Below are 14,299 nucleotides of genomic sequence, written 5' to 3'. Positions count from 1 at the left end.
AGTTTCTGCAACCAAAACTATAAAAGAAAACAACAATGCAGTTTACTAACTAACATGGCAGTATTCTGTGGATGAGTGAGAAGGGAATGCATTCCAGGCAGTGGGGACAGCCACTGCAAAGGCATAGAGGCTAGAGAATTAGCATTGTCTGGGAAGAACAGAAGGAATCAGTCTGTCTCTATCCAAGAGTATTGGAGGGGAAGTAATGTCCAAAGAGGCTGGGAACTTGGTTGGAGCCAGGCTGTGAAGGTCATTAAAAGCTAACCAGGAATTTATTTTTGACCCTAGAAGCAAAAAGGGAATGGAATGGCATGGTCTGATCTGTACTTAAGGACAATCGCGAGAAGGTTTTGCCCTGAAGAAGAAAGGGGAAATGCTCTTCCTTCTCTCTCTCTTCTTTGCAGAGGTGGGAGACCATGGGTTTGCCACATTACATACACCAACAGATCCCACGGATGTGTTAGTTCACTGCACTGCTTTTTTTTCTTTCATATTTCTGGTTACAAAGAATGGATGTCTGGGGAAGAGTAGGAAGAATATGTATTGGAAACGAAGGTGATGTGAAAACAACAGACATCGCTCAAAAGGATTTTTAAAATCTTAATTTGGGCAATTGTGTAATGCTTTTATTAACCTCAAGCTTCTCCCTGAAATGAAGGTCCACTTTTTTTCTTTTTCTTTTTTTTTTTTTTAACTATCTGTTACCTTCCTGAGATGCTGAATAACTAACTGTGAATCACATGGGCTCCACCTCGCGGAGGTGTCAGGTTCCCAGAAGAGCAATATTGAGGCTGCAGTGTGTCACCAGAGAAGGTGTGCCCTGAGGGGTGATGCACAGGACATCATCACCAGAGAGATGAGAATCAAGACAAGGACACTCTCAGCTTTTGTGAACAGGGGAGGGAAGGGTACTCAGCCAAAGGAGCATCCATGCAATGCCAGTCAAGAGGTTGACATTGGAGCCCCTCATTAGAGGGTTCCCAGAAGACTGGGGTGAGAAGGCACAGAAGGTGGTTTGGAGGGATCACTGACTTAGAGTACACCACAAATCCACATACATTTTGGAATCTCTGGAATGGCCTGCTTCTGTGGAGACTTTCTATCCTTCCATCTGGCTACTTCCTGATTTATGGATTCTCAGAGTGGGAAGGGACCTACCTCACAGATCAACTCGTCCCACTCCCTGATTTTCCATATGAGGAAACTGAGACCAGAGAGATGAAGCAACTGCCTCAGGGTCACACAGGTACCAAGTAGCAGAGCCGGGCCTCCTGACTCTCACTCCAGGGCTCTTTCCCCTTGACCACACTGCCTCCTAGTGCCTTGATCTATTTCATTCAAACTCTCTCCCTCTCTTCCACTGTTTTGAGTTTGACATTCTTTTCTGATCGGCAAATGTAAAATTCTTTGCGTAAACCAATTGCAGAGCAGGCCATTTGTTTTGGTTTGCTAGTGAACACATGTGACTACACAAACTCACACATAACTTAAAAAAACAATCTAAGTCCAAATGTTCAAAGTTTAGCGCGATTTCAAATTTTTTATCCAAGCAAATATATCACTAGGGTCTGGTTCTGAAATGAGCTGTATAGTTTCTTCACAATGATCACCTTCTCTGTTTGGCCTTCAAAATCCTTCACAACCACTCCCTTTCCAGTCTTCTTAGACCTTCCTCTCTGCCCGGGGCTTCTTCGAGCCAGGGTCTGGCTGTTCCATGAACAAAACATCCCACCTTTAAGCTTCAAGCATTTCCTCTGGCTGTCTATCCCCCATGCTCAGGATCCTCTCCTTCCTCATCTCTGCCCCCTAGCTTTCCTGGCTTCCTTCAAGTCCCAGCTAAAATCCTCCAATCTACAGACCATTTGTCATCACACATCACTGCCCCCACCACCACATACACACACACATATTCTGTTTGCAATGTGTTTGTTCAATATATATTCACACTGTCTCCCTTGTTAGACTGCGAGATCCTTGAGGGCAGGAACTGTCTTATTTCTTTTCTTTGTATGCCCCCAGCACTCAGCATAATGCCCAGCCAGGTGCTTAATCAATGCTGCCTGCTGCTAATATCTGGTATATCCCTCTGATTCAGAGACCCAAGCTACTTAGACAAAAGCTCCATTCATAACCCCCATTGCCTAACAAAAACAAACAAAAGCTCCCTCCATGTCTCCTTCCCCCTCACAACCACATTTACCCTCCTGTGTTCTAATTTTACTCCTCCCTCCCTTCTGTCATGCTCCATGGAGCCCTCATTCATAGGGTTCTAGACCTAAAGCTGGGGGGAACTTTAGGGATAATCTAGTCTAACCTCCCTCATTTTAAAGATGGGGAAGTTGAGACCTGGGGAGCATAAGTAACTTGTCCAAGGTTGAATAGAGAGTGTCAGAGTAGGGATTTGAACTCAGGTCCTCAGTTTCCACTGTACCACTGAGCTGGAGTTAACAAACTGCCCTTCACCTCTTTCCCTTGTGTTCCTTCTCTTCTCTCATATCAAGCCAGCTACACTAACCCTCCCTGCTTCCTCTCAGCAGAGGACCTCCCCAAATACTTCCTTCTTTTCTCCCCCAGCTGTCTACTTCAAATCCCCTCAACATCAAACTTTCCCCACCCCTGGCCCCACTATCCTCTCCTTCATTCCACTCTCGAAGGAAGGGGAGGTTCTTCTTGGAAACGCCCAGCAGTGCCCTTGATGGCTTTCTTGGGGTCAAGAGGAGAGGAAGCCACCTTTGAGAGAGGCAATAGGTGGCACCTGGGAAGGGTTCAGCTCCACTGCTCTACCGTAGGGAGAAGGGAGCAGAAAGTCTCAGGTACCAGCTGCCAACTCTTATCTTCCACTTGGTAGTACCCAGGCATACCCAGATCTTCTCTTTCTTTTCAACAATGCCTTCACTAGACCCTGCCCCCCCCAAAGTTGTGGTCTTCTACCTTGTCTCTCAGCCAAAATCCTAGGGAAAAAAGAACTGTCCACAATATATCACCTTACATTTACTTTTCAGTCCCTTTCAGTCTGGCTTCCAACCTCATCATTCAACCAAAACTGCTCTCTCCAAAGCTACCTATGAACTCTTGGTTACCAAATGTAGTAACAGAGCCAGAGTCATCCTTCTTACAGCTTTCAATGCTGTTGATCACCCTCTCCTCTAAGCCCCTGCTCTCTTTTGGTTCTCCTATCTATCAGAACCTCTCCTCAGTCTCCTTTGCAGGCTCATCATCCATACCCCCTCCCCTAATTGTGAGTGCTCCCCACAGATGTCTTGGACATAATTATCCCTGCACACCTTTGCTTATTGATCTCCTCACCTCCTATAGGTTTTATTATTATTTCTTGCAGCCAAGCCCCAGTCTCTCTTCTAAGCTCCAGTCCCACAACACCAACTTGGCCACTTCCATTTGGATGTCCCTTAAGTATCCAAAGTTCAATATGTGCAAAATAGAGCTCACTATCTTTTCCCCAAAACTCTCCTTCCTTACTACTCACCCTATTTCTGTTGCAGTCACTACCATCCTTCTGGTCACCCAAACCTGTAGCTTCAGAGTCGTCTCTGATTTTCCCTTCTCTTCCTCATCCTTTACATCTAAGCAATGACCAAATCTTGCTGCTTCTCCTTGCCTGGTATAGCTTGCATCTTTCACCCTCTCTTCATCCACATGGTCAGCATCCTAGCTGAGGATTGCATCCCTTTTCCCATGAGAAATGATTCATTTGGACCCCTACTCTATTCCAGTCAGCATTAATCAGATTCCATATAGTGGTGGTGATTATAAGTTCTGTATATTCGACCCCAGAGCTGTGAACTGCAGGTTGTAAGTTCACTTCCTTAATCATAGGAAGTTAACTAGAAGCCCTCCACCCTTGTTTTTCCTTGTTATGGTGACCAAGCTCAACATGGTGGAGGTGACTCAAGTACATGAAAAGTCCCCCAACTTATTTTCATACCTCCAGACCACCCTCTCTTGCCCAACATGAGTAGGTGACCATCTTATGACCACTTGGTACCAGAGATAACTCTTACCTTGTCTATCTTAACTTTTGGCCCTTGAAGCAAGGTCTATCAATCAATGGGATTCCGTATTTTGGGTAACTTCTCTGGATTGGTCAGGTATCAAACCTTATGAAAATAAGGCCTGGGAGGAAGGAGGCATCTCAGATCATGGGGAAGATCAGATATCCACTTCATTAGAGGGGACCATGTACCCTTAACAAAGTACCACTGGCTCAGAGCTCTACCTCAGTGGTTTTTCTTGCAGATTGGGCAATAGTAATCTCCACATTCCCCTTCTCTTCATCCACATGGTCACCATCCTGGCTGAGGCTCTCATCCCCTTTCACCTGGACTATTCCAGTCATTTCCTCATTGGTGTCCCAACTCATCTCTCCCTTCTCCAATTCAGCCTCCAAGCTACTGCCAGGCCAATATTCCCAAAGCACAATTCCAACTCTGGGTCTTACCCTGCTTATGAAGGTTCAGCAGCTCTCTAACTCTTCTAGGACAAAATATAAACTCATTTAAAGCTCTTCACAGCCTCACTGTGGCCTACTTTTCCAGGCTGATTCACAGAATCACAAACTGGAGACTTGGAAGGGATCTCAGTGGCCACTCTGGGCCTAAAAGAAATCCACACTAGAACCTGTTCAAGTGTCAAATGAGTCTTCAGACATATGCTGTGGTCTAGTTGAGGGGTGGGGAACCTGAGACCTCAAGGCCACATGTGGCCTTCTAGGTCCTCAAGTGTGGCCTTTCTGAAAACCATCCCCTTAAAAAAAGAATTTGTTCTATAAAACTCGGACTGTCAGAAGGCTGCACCCAAGGACCTTGAAGGCCACACGTGGCCTCAAGGCCACAGGTTTCCCACCCCTGGTCTAGTCAAACTGGTCCACTCACTGTTGCCCACACACAATTCCATCTCCATGCCTTTTTTCTCAGGATGTTCCTCATGCCTGGAATGTCCTTTCTCCTCAAATCCACTTTACAGAACCATGAGATTCCTTTCAAGCTAAGCTCAAGCCCCACTTCCTACTGCCTGTCTGCTTCACCCAGTGCTAGTGCCTTCCTGCAGGTTATGTGTGCTTAACCCCTCCCCCAAAGAATGTAAGCTCTTGAAGGGCAGATACCATTTCATGTTTGCCTTTGAAGCCACTCAGCACTTGGCACAGAGGAAACATTTAATAAATGCTTGTTGAGCAAATTAAGGATGTTACCTGACTCTATCCATGAAGCTCTGATTTTAAGTTTTGGATGAGGTCATGAGATAACAGTCTCCAAGGTGTCAAGGTGAGAGCTGACTGCCTTCTTACTCACCACCCAAAAGCCAAGAGATAGAGGCTGGGAGACGGAGAGGAGGAGATAAGGGAGAATACAAGAATAGGAGGTGTCAGGCATAGGACAGGAGGTGAACAGTCACACACAGACCCAGATCTCCATCTAATTAACATCTACATGCATCTTCAAATGTTCAAAATGAATACATGTTTATTGAATGCTTACTATGTACTGGGGCCTTTTCTAGAAACTCCAGGGACCACAAAGACGGTAAAAGGAAGTACTTGCCCTCAAGTGGCATGAGATATGGGGGGCGGGGAGGAGACAAACACTCAAATGACCGGACGATGGCATAGGGCAAAATCAGAGCCAACAGAGGTGCACAGAAAACTGCAGAGGCTCAGAAAAGGGAGAGAGACTCCACCCAGGGGATGTGGTCAGGGCAGGCTTCATAAAAAAGGAGGCATTTCCAAGAAGCACAAGATTTCTGACCCAGAAAGGACCTTAGACAGAACTTAGCTCCTCCGTGAAGGCTTCCCCGTGTTAATAGCACTGGCGCTGTCCCTGGTGCTAAAAGGGTCCCTGGTTTGGGACCGGGGAAGAACAGTACACCTGCGCAGGCTACACCCTCCCCAGGGAGGACAGAGGTGAAGAGTGAGAGAAAGCTAGGCGTAGGGGACAACCCGTGAAAGGCAAAAGGCAATGGCTGGAATGCCATATATGAAAACCAGCAAATGGTTTCAGGCCAGAATATTGAGTGAAGAGGAGCAATGTGAAATCACTGGAAATAGATGTTGGAGCCAGATTGTGAAGCCAGACTGAAGGGGTGTTACTTTAAAGGAGAGGGAGGGGGAAACTCCCTGAAGTTACTTGAACAGGGGAGCTCCTCTGGTTTTCTTTGAGCTTTAGGAAGATGTTAGCAGGTGTACTGAGGATGGATTTGAGCAGGAGGAATTAGAAATGAGAGACTGATTAGGAGACTGTTGCAATAGCCTTGAGGAGAGGCTCATGGACTGGGGAGAAGAACGTGGTGGGGGGGGTGTAGAATTGACAAGGTGTGTAAACATTGGTTGGGGTGCAGGGTGAATGACATGAAAGAATGAAGGATAGAGGGCGATCAGATGAAGAGACATGCAGAGACACAGAGAGAGACAGAGATAGAGAGACAGAGACAGAGAGAAACAGAAACAGAGGAGAGGATGCTCCCAACATCCAGACCAGGGGTCAGCTAATTTCAAGCTTGTTAATAATAAAGCGAGGAATCCATATGAATACAGAGCTAGTAAGTGACTGAGGCCAGATTAGAACTCAGGTCTTCCTAACTTCAGGACCAGCATTCCACCCACTCCATGAGGCCACCTAGTTTCAGGGTTTGAGAAGTGAATGGGGTGAGAAGATGGTGATGACTTCTGGATTCTCCTTCTAGGAGTTTCTCTAAGGGCACAGAGATCTTCTGAAGCTTTCACTTTTGCAGCAGGGAATAGAGCTCCAGCTGCCTGGGAAGATCCTTAACTCCTAGCATTTGCTGAAATCCTCCCAGGCAGGCTGGTGGGCAGGTACCTCAGGGGTGGCCCAGAAGTGCAAGATTTGGTCAGGGCCCATACAGGAAGGATCTTGGCCTGGGCTCCCACAATCTGGATAGGGCAGAGGGTAGCCTGCCTTGGAAGGCCTTTGGGGGCTTGAGAGCAAGCTGTCAAACCCCTGGAGTTGCAGAGAGATGGAGAGAGGAGACAAAATCAAAACCAAAATGCCCTTTTCCCATAGGGAATGCCTGACCCGAGTCCTGCAGGGCTACAGGACTTTGTGGGGAAATTCAAAGTCTCTTCTTCCTCCCCACCCCCCCACAGAGGAAAGTGAGAGGAGTGTGGACTGCTACCAAGGGCACCCCAGGTCCCCAGTGGATCTACACGTTGGTCAACGGAGACCAAAAGCCCCTCAGACTGCTACTATTACAGCTGCTACTCCCTCCCTTCTCCCCAGCTGCATACCTGCTGTAACTGCAATGCCAGGTTCCCTGGAGTAGAGGGAAGAGGCTCCAGGCAGATGTTCCCAGACAAAGGTCTCCCATCCCCATCCCCAGCCAGATTGTCCCTCCCACAGATCTGTCCAAGGAGTGAGGAACCTTCAGCCTTGAGGCCACAGGTGGCCCTCTAGGTCCTCAAGTGTGGCCCTTTGACTGAATCCAAACTTCGAAGAACAAATCCCCTTAACAAAAAGCCATCGGCCCAGGCAGGGAAGGGAGAACTGGCATGGAGTTCAGCAAGAAACCCTGAAAAATTCATCTGCCACTTCCACTCTCCAGCCCAGGCTGGGAGAACTGCTGACCCGCTGCCCGCCCAGCTCAGCTCAGCCCTACCCTGCCCAGCCCTGCCCGGCCCAGCCTAGCTCAGCCTAGCTCAGCCTAACTCAGCTCAGCCCTTCTTCCCCATTCTGTCCCAGTTAGGGCTGTGTCTGAGAAGCTCTGTCCTTTGCAGAAGGTGGCCTGTATTGTGAGGAATGCCCTGCTGGGACGGGGTTGGGAGCAGGGTGGGGAGACACTGCTGAGCACCCCTTCCCTCCAAAAGAGGGGCACCTCTGCTCCTTCAACCCAACCTCGTACCCCGAGTAAGGCCTGGCATATAGCCAACGAAACATCGATCTCCACGAGGCAGACTGACGGGGCCCAGCTGCTCCCTGCTCCCCCAGCCCCCTGCTCTGGCTCTTCTCTCCTCTGGACTCTAAGCTCCCCTCGCTCGACGTGCTCTCCCTCTTATCCAAACCCACCCCTTATTCCTGCTTTCCATTCCATGCTGTTCCCCCCCCCCAACTCCGACACACAGACATATACAAATAGACACCCGCACACACGCTAGATACGCACACTTTCCATCCTCACCCACCCAGCTAGTGTCCCTGGACTTGGAAGGGGAAGGGAAAAAAGAGGAGGGAGGTGGAGTAATCAGGCGGCTGGGGGGGGGGGCGGTGAGGAGTTGAGCGGGTGGAGAAGGAAGAAGAAGAGGAAGATAGGAGCGGGGGAATGGAGGAGAAGGAAGGAGGAAGGAGGGCACGCGTTACCTGGAAGCTCCCAGGACCGCACAGGCGGCGAGGGGCTGAGCCATAGCCGCAGTCCGGTCTCAGCCATAGCCACAGTCCGGTGTCAGCCTAGAGGGCTGGGGGGCGGGGAAAGGTGCCGCCTTAACTCCCCGCCTTCCTCCAGGACTCTGCCTTTGCTTGAGCGGTCGACGCCTCCGGGGCAGCTCTCTTCCTGCCTGGGCTGGCTAGGCGGCCAGCTGCTGGGGCTGCCTTGGCCCCCATTCTCCGCAGCCTGCGCGCTCAGGCTACCGCCGGAGCTGCGTCCAGCGCACCGGGGGCGCTTCTGGCCTCGGACTAGGACGGGACTTAACTCCGGGAGGCTAAAGCTCTGGCGGGTGGCTCTGCCGGCTGGCTGTGAGAAAAGAGTGGGACGGACTGACAGACGGACAGACGGGCAGACTGACCTCCGAGACCTCAGCCTCGTGGGAGGCGATGCCTCCTTCCCCGGCGCTCGCCCTCTTCTACCTGGGAGTAAAGACGACGGCTGGAGGCTGCGCTTGAGGGCTGCTCTGCTCCGCCGGGAATGCAGTGCGGGCCTCACCTCGGTGGGGGTGAGCTGCAGCTGGGCTGGGGACTGAGCGAGGACCCCAGAGGAGACCAGTGAGAAAGCGGCAAAAAACAGAGCTGGGCCCGCTGGAGGGGCACAGAAACCGGCCATCAGGTAAGTTCCCACAAGTTTGGCATCCTGCATCGGAGTGGGGGGGTACCCCGAGGGCAGGAGAGGAAACCGAACCCCCTAGGTGGGCGACCAGGAGGGAGCGGAGGGAAGGAGCTGCGGAAGTTTGCGGAGACAACCAGGCACCCACCTGGGCTTTGCGCCGGAGTGCCCCCTGCCCCAGAACCCTGGAGGGGGGTGGCAGGGAGGCAGAGCCGATGGGGGCTGTGCGCGCCCTCCTAAGCTAGCTGAACCCATCCCCGACGCGCCTGGCTTGCCCTGCTCTGTCCCAGCCAGAGCCCCCCAATATCTTATAGTGCGGTGGGGTGGGGGGAGGGTGGCGCAGGGGACGGGGCCTCGTCTCTTGTAGCACACGCAGCTTGGTGGGCGCCTCTGCCGCCGGCAGAGACGGTAACTGTGCGCGTGTATGTGTATACCTGGGTGCGCGCGGGCGCTGGTGGTTCTGGAGTGTGCACGGAGCCCGGAGCCGCCTGACAATGAAGGGGTTGGAGAGAACCTGGAGCGGGTCAGGAGCTGCCACTGCCTACCGCCGGCTGAGGGAAGATGGATGCCCGCCGAGGCTTGGAGTGAGGTTGACTCAGGGTTCCCGGTCTTATCACAATCTGAGCGCAGCTGTTAGAGATATTCTCTTATTAAGATGGCTATTGGCGGCGGCTGCTGCCCGAAAACGCAGTTCTTGAAGTCAGGAGTTCTGGGTTCAAGTCCTGCCCCCAGATACTTCGTGGCCGGGTGACCTCTCGCTTCTGGTTGCCTCAGTTTACTTGGCTATAAAGTGGGCAGAATGACAAAGGAAAGAGAACTCTTGGGCAGTAGTGAGTGGGCAGCGCTGTCCCCGGATCCAGGAGAAGCCTGGCCTGGGGCTAGGCCGCTGCTACTGCCGCTCCCCAGATGTTTCGTAGACCTCAAAGTTACCAGAAGTCTTTTCTTTAACTTCAGGGAGGTGGACAGGGCTTAGGCAGGGCGCCTTCTTCTAGACGGGTCCCAGATAAGCGGACAAGTCATCCTCCCGCCGCCCTCCCTCGGCAGGGAGCTGGCCTGGGGGTGGGGGGGGGGCGCAGCCAGCCATTGTTAGAGTGCGCTGGTGCTGCTGAAGGCCCGCCCTGCTTCGGGCGGTTCTCACCGGCCTGTCCCCGAGAGTCCTGGGTGGGAAGGAGGGTGCTCAGTCTTTTTCCTGAAGGTTCTTCCCTATGCCGTAGGAAGGGATGGGATGTGACGGGATAGGATGACAAGACAGGAGTAGACGGGTCGGGAAGAGATAGGATGCAATGGGAGACTTGGAACGGCTAAGGTCTGGCCGGTTGATGTTCTTCCTGAGGTGCCCCTCGGCCTGGAAAGATTCAATCGAGTGGTAATAGCAAAACACTCACGGCTGCTATGGGGAGAGGGGGGAGGGGGAAGGAGGGAGAGAGACAGAGAAAGAGAGACAGACAGAGAGAGACAGACAGAGAGAGAGAGAGAAAGAGAGAGAGAGATCGGACTAGCGGCATCTCAAGAACCCGTGATGGGCTGTGTTAAGGATAAGGCCCCAGGTACCCTCGTACTGCTTGGGGAAATCACCCAGAGGCCTGTGCCTGGGAAGGGAAGGGGGCCACAGAGGTTGGTTCTGGGAGACCTGTGCATCCAGTTGCCTGCCCTATTCTGCTAGTTAGGGACACAAGACACTGAAATGGCTCTCTGTTCTTGCCTGATGCCCACAAACTTCCCAAATGGGCAGATGGGGCTCACCAGTGACCCCAGCTCAGGAAGGAGAGCTGTATTAAAATATGCAAATGATAGACTTCTGTAACCAAATTATGATACTAGACCAAGATTATTAGACTTTCAAAATGTCTGCAGTCTCTGTGCGCAAACTCTTAGGATTGCCTGGGCCCCCACAGCCAGACTTGCTTTGGTTTCATGCCTTGAACCTGAAGTTCATTTTAAGAATGATTTCCTCAACTGGAGAATTGCTCTTATGGATTCAGGAAGTGCTCCCAGAATGGCTATTGGCCAAAGTAACATGCTGGTAACCCCAGTGACCCTTCCTGCCTCCTGCCACTGCATCAGACAGGTAGGAGGGAGACTCCTTACCCTTACAGCTCCCCTGCAGAGGAGCAGGAAATAAGCCAATAGAAGTGGTCTTCCTTTTTTCAGGATTTTAGCCCCTGCCAAAGAGCCCAGAGAGCAGCCCAGCCAAAGGAAGACACCAGCCCTGCCTTTCTTCAGCCCTAGAGATCCCCCACTCTCTTCTTCCCTGTGCATAGTTGATATGAATGAAAGTCGAACTCATTTTACTGCAATCTGGCCTGGTCTGGTGAATCCTCCGGTCTGCAGAGCAGCTAGAAGTGGTATCCACAAGCCCCTAGACCAGGGAAGGACTTGACTGAAAAGCCAAAGCAGACTCCAACCATCCCTCTTTGTCACCCCCTTCCCAGCTTTCATCTCCAACCCTGCCTCTCAGAGCCTTGCTCTAAAGAGGAGAGTGGGACTTTCATCTTCTCTCTATCTGTCTGGGGCCCAGAAAGCTTCTAACCAACAGGGAGAAAAAGAAAATTTCCCAATTGGAGCCAGTGGCTTTGAAATTTGAAATATGTTTGCCAAGTTGGGGCTTAGGAAGTCAATCCTAAATTCTGCTCTGAAATGCTCCTCCTTTGCCCAAGGCGTCTGCTCAGATCCTTTCAAAATAGGGTGTAGAACCCTGTACTCTCCCCCCGCTTTGAGGGGAAGCCTAACCAGACCTCAGTGTTATTTATAAAAACCAAGCCCGTAGAGTGGTCAGTGATCAGTTTATATTACTGTTCCATGTTCATTTCAGCCACGTGATCTGTAACGCCAGGTGGTGAGCTGGAGACATCAGGCACGGACTGTGGTCATGGCAGCTGGTATGCCAAGAGCACACCAGCACATACCTCCATCCTCTCAGGGCTTTGCAGAGGTAGGCTCTGACCTCCAAGATTTGATTTCAAAATTAAGTGATAGAGGGGCAGCTAGGTGGCACAGTGGATAGTGCACCGGCCTGGAGTCAAGAGGACCTGAGTTCAAATCTGGCCTCAGACACATAGTATTTCCCAGCTGTGTGACTCTGGGCAAGTCACTTAACCCCAGTAATTGAGTGATAGAGAAGGGATACTGTGCAAGTCCTACTTCTGACAATTATTATCTCGTTGGAGCCTCACAACCACCCTGGGAGGAGGTGCTACTATTATACTCATTTTACAGATGAGGAAACTGAGGCAAACAGAGGTTAAGTGACTTGCCCAGGATCATACAGCTAATACGTGTCTGAAGTGGGATTTGAACTCAGCTCTTTCTGACTTCCAACCCAGCACTCCACCAGCTGCAGCAGAGATGATTTCCCATTTTAACGGCTGTTTATTATTGCTTGTATGTTACCTCCCCTATTAGACTGTGAGGTCCCTGAAGACAAGGACCGTATTTTTTGCATTTCTTTGTATACTCAGCACTTAGCAGTGCCTGGCACATGGTGAGCACTTCACTCTTCTTACCAATCAACTGACAGTGTTCATAAGAAGTCTGGACCAATACTAAACTAGCAAGGTACCCATGGAGGGAAGATGTGTGGTGAAGGCGACTCACTCATCTCAAATGGTTCTACTGGCCTCAATGTCCCTCCTCTCCTCACAAAATCCCATCTACACTTTACTGGGCAGAGATGAGCAGATAGGCAGCTAGGTTGCAAAATGGATAGAGCACTGGACTTGGAGTCAGGAAGACTCATCTGGCCCCAAACACTTACTAACGGGGTAACCCTAGGCAAGTCACTTCACCCTGTTTGCCTCAATTTCTTCTGAGTTGGAGAAGGAAATGGCAAGCCACTCCAGTATCTTTACCAAGAAAACCCCAAATGGGATCACCAAGAGTTGGACAGGACTGAAAAACAACCACGCTCAAGGCTGGGTTCCACTCTAATGTAATCACAGAGGGTCCATATGCCTAGATTGAACCCACCTATAACCCTTAATCAATTTGAAAAGATTATAGAGTTTGAGCCAGATGAATGGCAGATTATATGGCACAAAAAACATCTTGTGATTTGATGAAAAAATTTGACCCATTTCTGGGACTACACATACAAATAATCTGGTAGGGGCCTCCTTCAAGGGTTTAAACAATTTAGTGGGGGAAAGAATCCAGTTTGGGAGATTAGGTTGGAACTGAAACCTGGAGGAGGGGGAAAGGAGGCAAGGGAAGGAAGGGAGACCCTCCTCCTCCTCCTTCTCCTCCTCCATTGACCACATCATCTAGAGATAGTGGACCAGCAGCAGAGAGAAGGGCTGCCTATTCATTCTACCAAGGAACCAGCACCACATAGAGACAAGCAGAGAGTTATGGGGAATTTGACAACAACTCTATAAATGGAGAGGCTTTCATAATCAGGAGTTGTAGGTTACTCCTTTGCCATCTATTCATGGGAAAGTGTACTCCATACTTTTGGGGAAAATGTTTTTTAAATACTGTTTCTGCTATACCATCTTAGTGAATACCTTTGTTTAAAAAAGCTAATAAGTCACCTGACTGATTTTTAATGGTAAGCATACTGGTAGGGGCTCATGGGTTGACAATACTAGAAATCCAGCCGCTGGTGGTTACCCTCTAGAACCCTCAGCCACTCTCAGCATACCTGGCCCAACAATGAGTGTGGGAGGTAGAGGGAATAGCCCTAGAGGGGGTGTTAGACAAATATAAAAGAGACAACCCTTGCCCTCAAGAAACTTATGTTCTAATGGGGAAGAAAGCACGGGATGGCTAGCAAAGGAGTGGATGACCATTTCCAGAAATGATGATACTGTTGGTTTGATTGTTGTGTCCAGGAAAAGAGGTGGAAAAAAGGTATGGGGGAGGGGAGGCTAGAGGGATGGGAAGGCAGAGGCTACAATGGCCTAGCTAGACAGCTGAAAGAGCAGCTGGGTAGATGTTTGGCTGGACAGGATATAGAGATGAAACATGGTCTAATGTCTGGGCTCAGCCAGGCACTAGATACTTATGGGCTGGCTTGTACTCATTCAGTGACTAATCCATTGAGCTGAGCCCCAGGGCAGGGCCTACTAATTCAGGGGATTAGCTTTTCCTAGGACTGTGGATAGGTTCTGTAAGTGATAGATATAGAAGAACATGACAAATAGGGAATAAAATTATCATGTACTTGTAGCATTTATATAGATAGAAGCAGAGAAACTAACTGACCAAAAAATGAGTAAGAGATGAAAGAATTCTGCGTCCTCTTCCAAGTCCATCACACACACACACACACACACACACACACACACACACACACACACACACA

At 50.1% G+C, this 14,299-nt stretch overlaps 1 protein-coding gene across 1 annotated transcript in view; it reads left to right on the top strand.

The window, feature by feature from the left end:
* Positions 1–8,648: 8,648 nt before the first annotated feature.
* CALCR (calcitonin receptor) overlaps positions 8,649–14,299 on the top strand; it is a 147,781-nt gene continuing 142,130 nt past the window's right edge. Inside the window, exon 1 of the mRNA XM_027835944.1 lies at positions 8,649–9,000. The gene's annotated coding sequence lies outside the window, so the exon portion shown is untranslated. The remainder of the gene's footprint in view (positions 9,001–14,299) is intronic.

Source organism: Vombatus ursinus, unplaced genomic scaffold (assembly GCF_900497805.2).
Source record: "Vombatus ursinus unplaced genomic scaffold, bare-nosed wombat genome assembly UNPS02014817.1, whole genome shotgun sequence".
NCBI classification, from domain to species: Eukaryota; Metazoa; Chordata; class Mammalia; order Diprotodontia; family Vombatidae; genus Vombatus; species Vombatus ursinus.
Note: the sequence above shows the minus strand (reverse complement) of the source record. Positions and strands in the feature narration are given on the sequence as shown.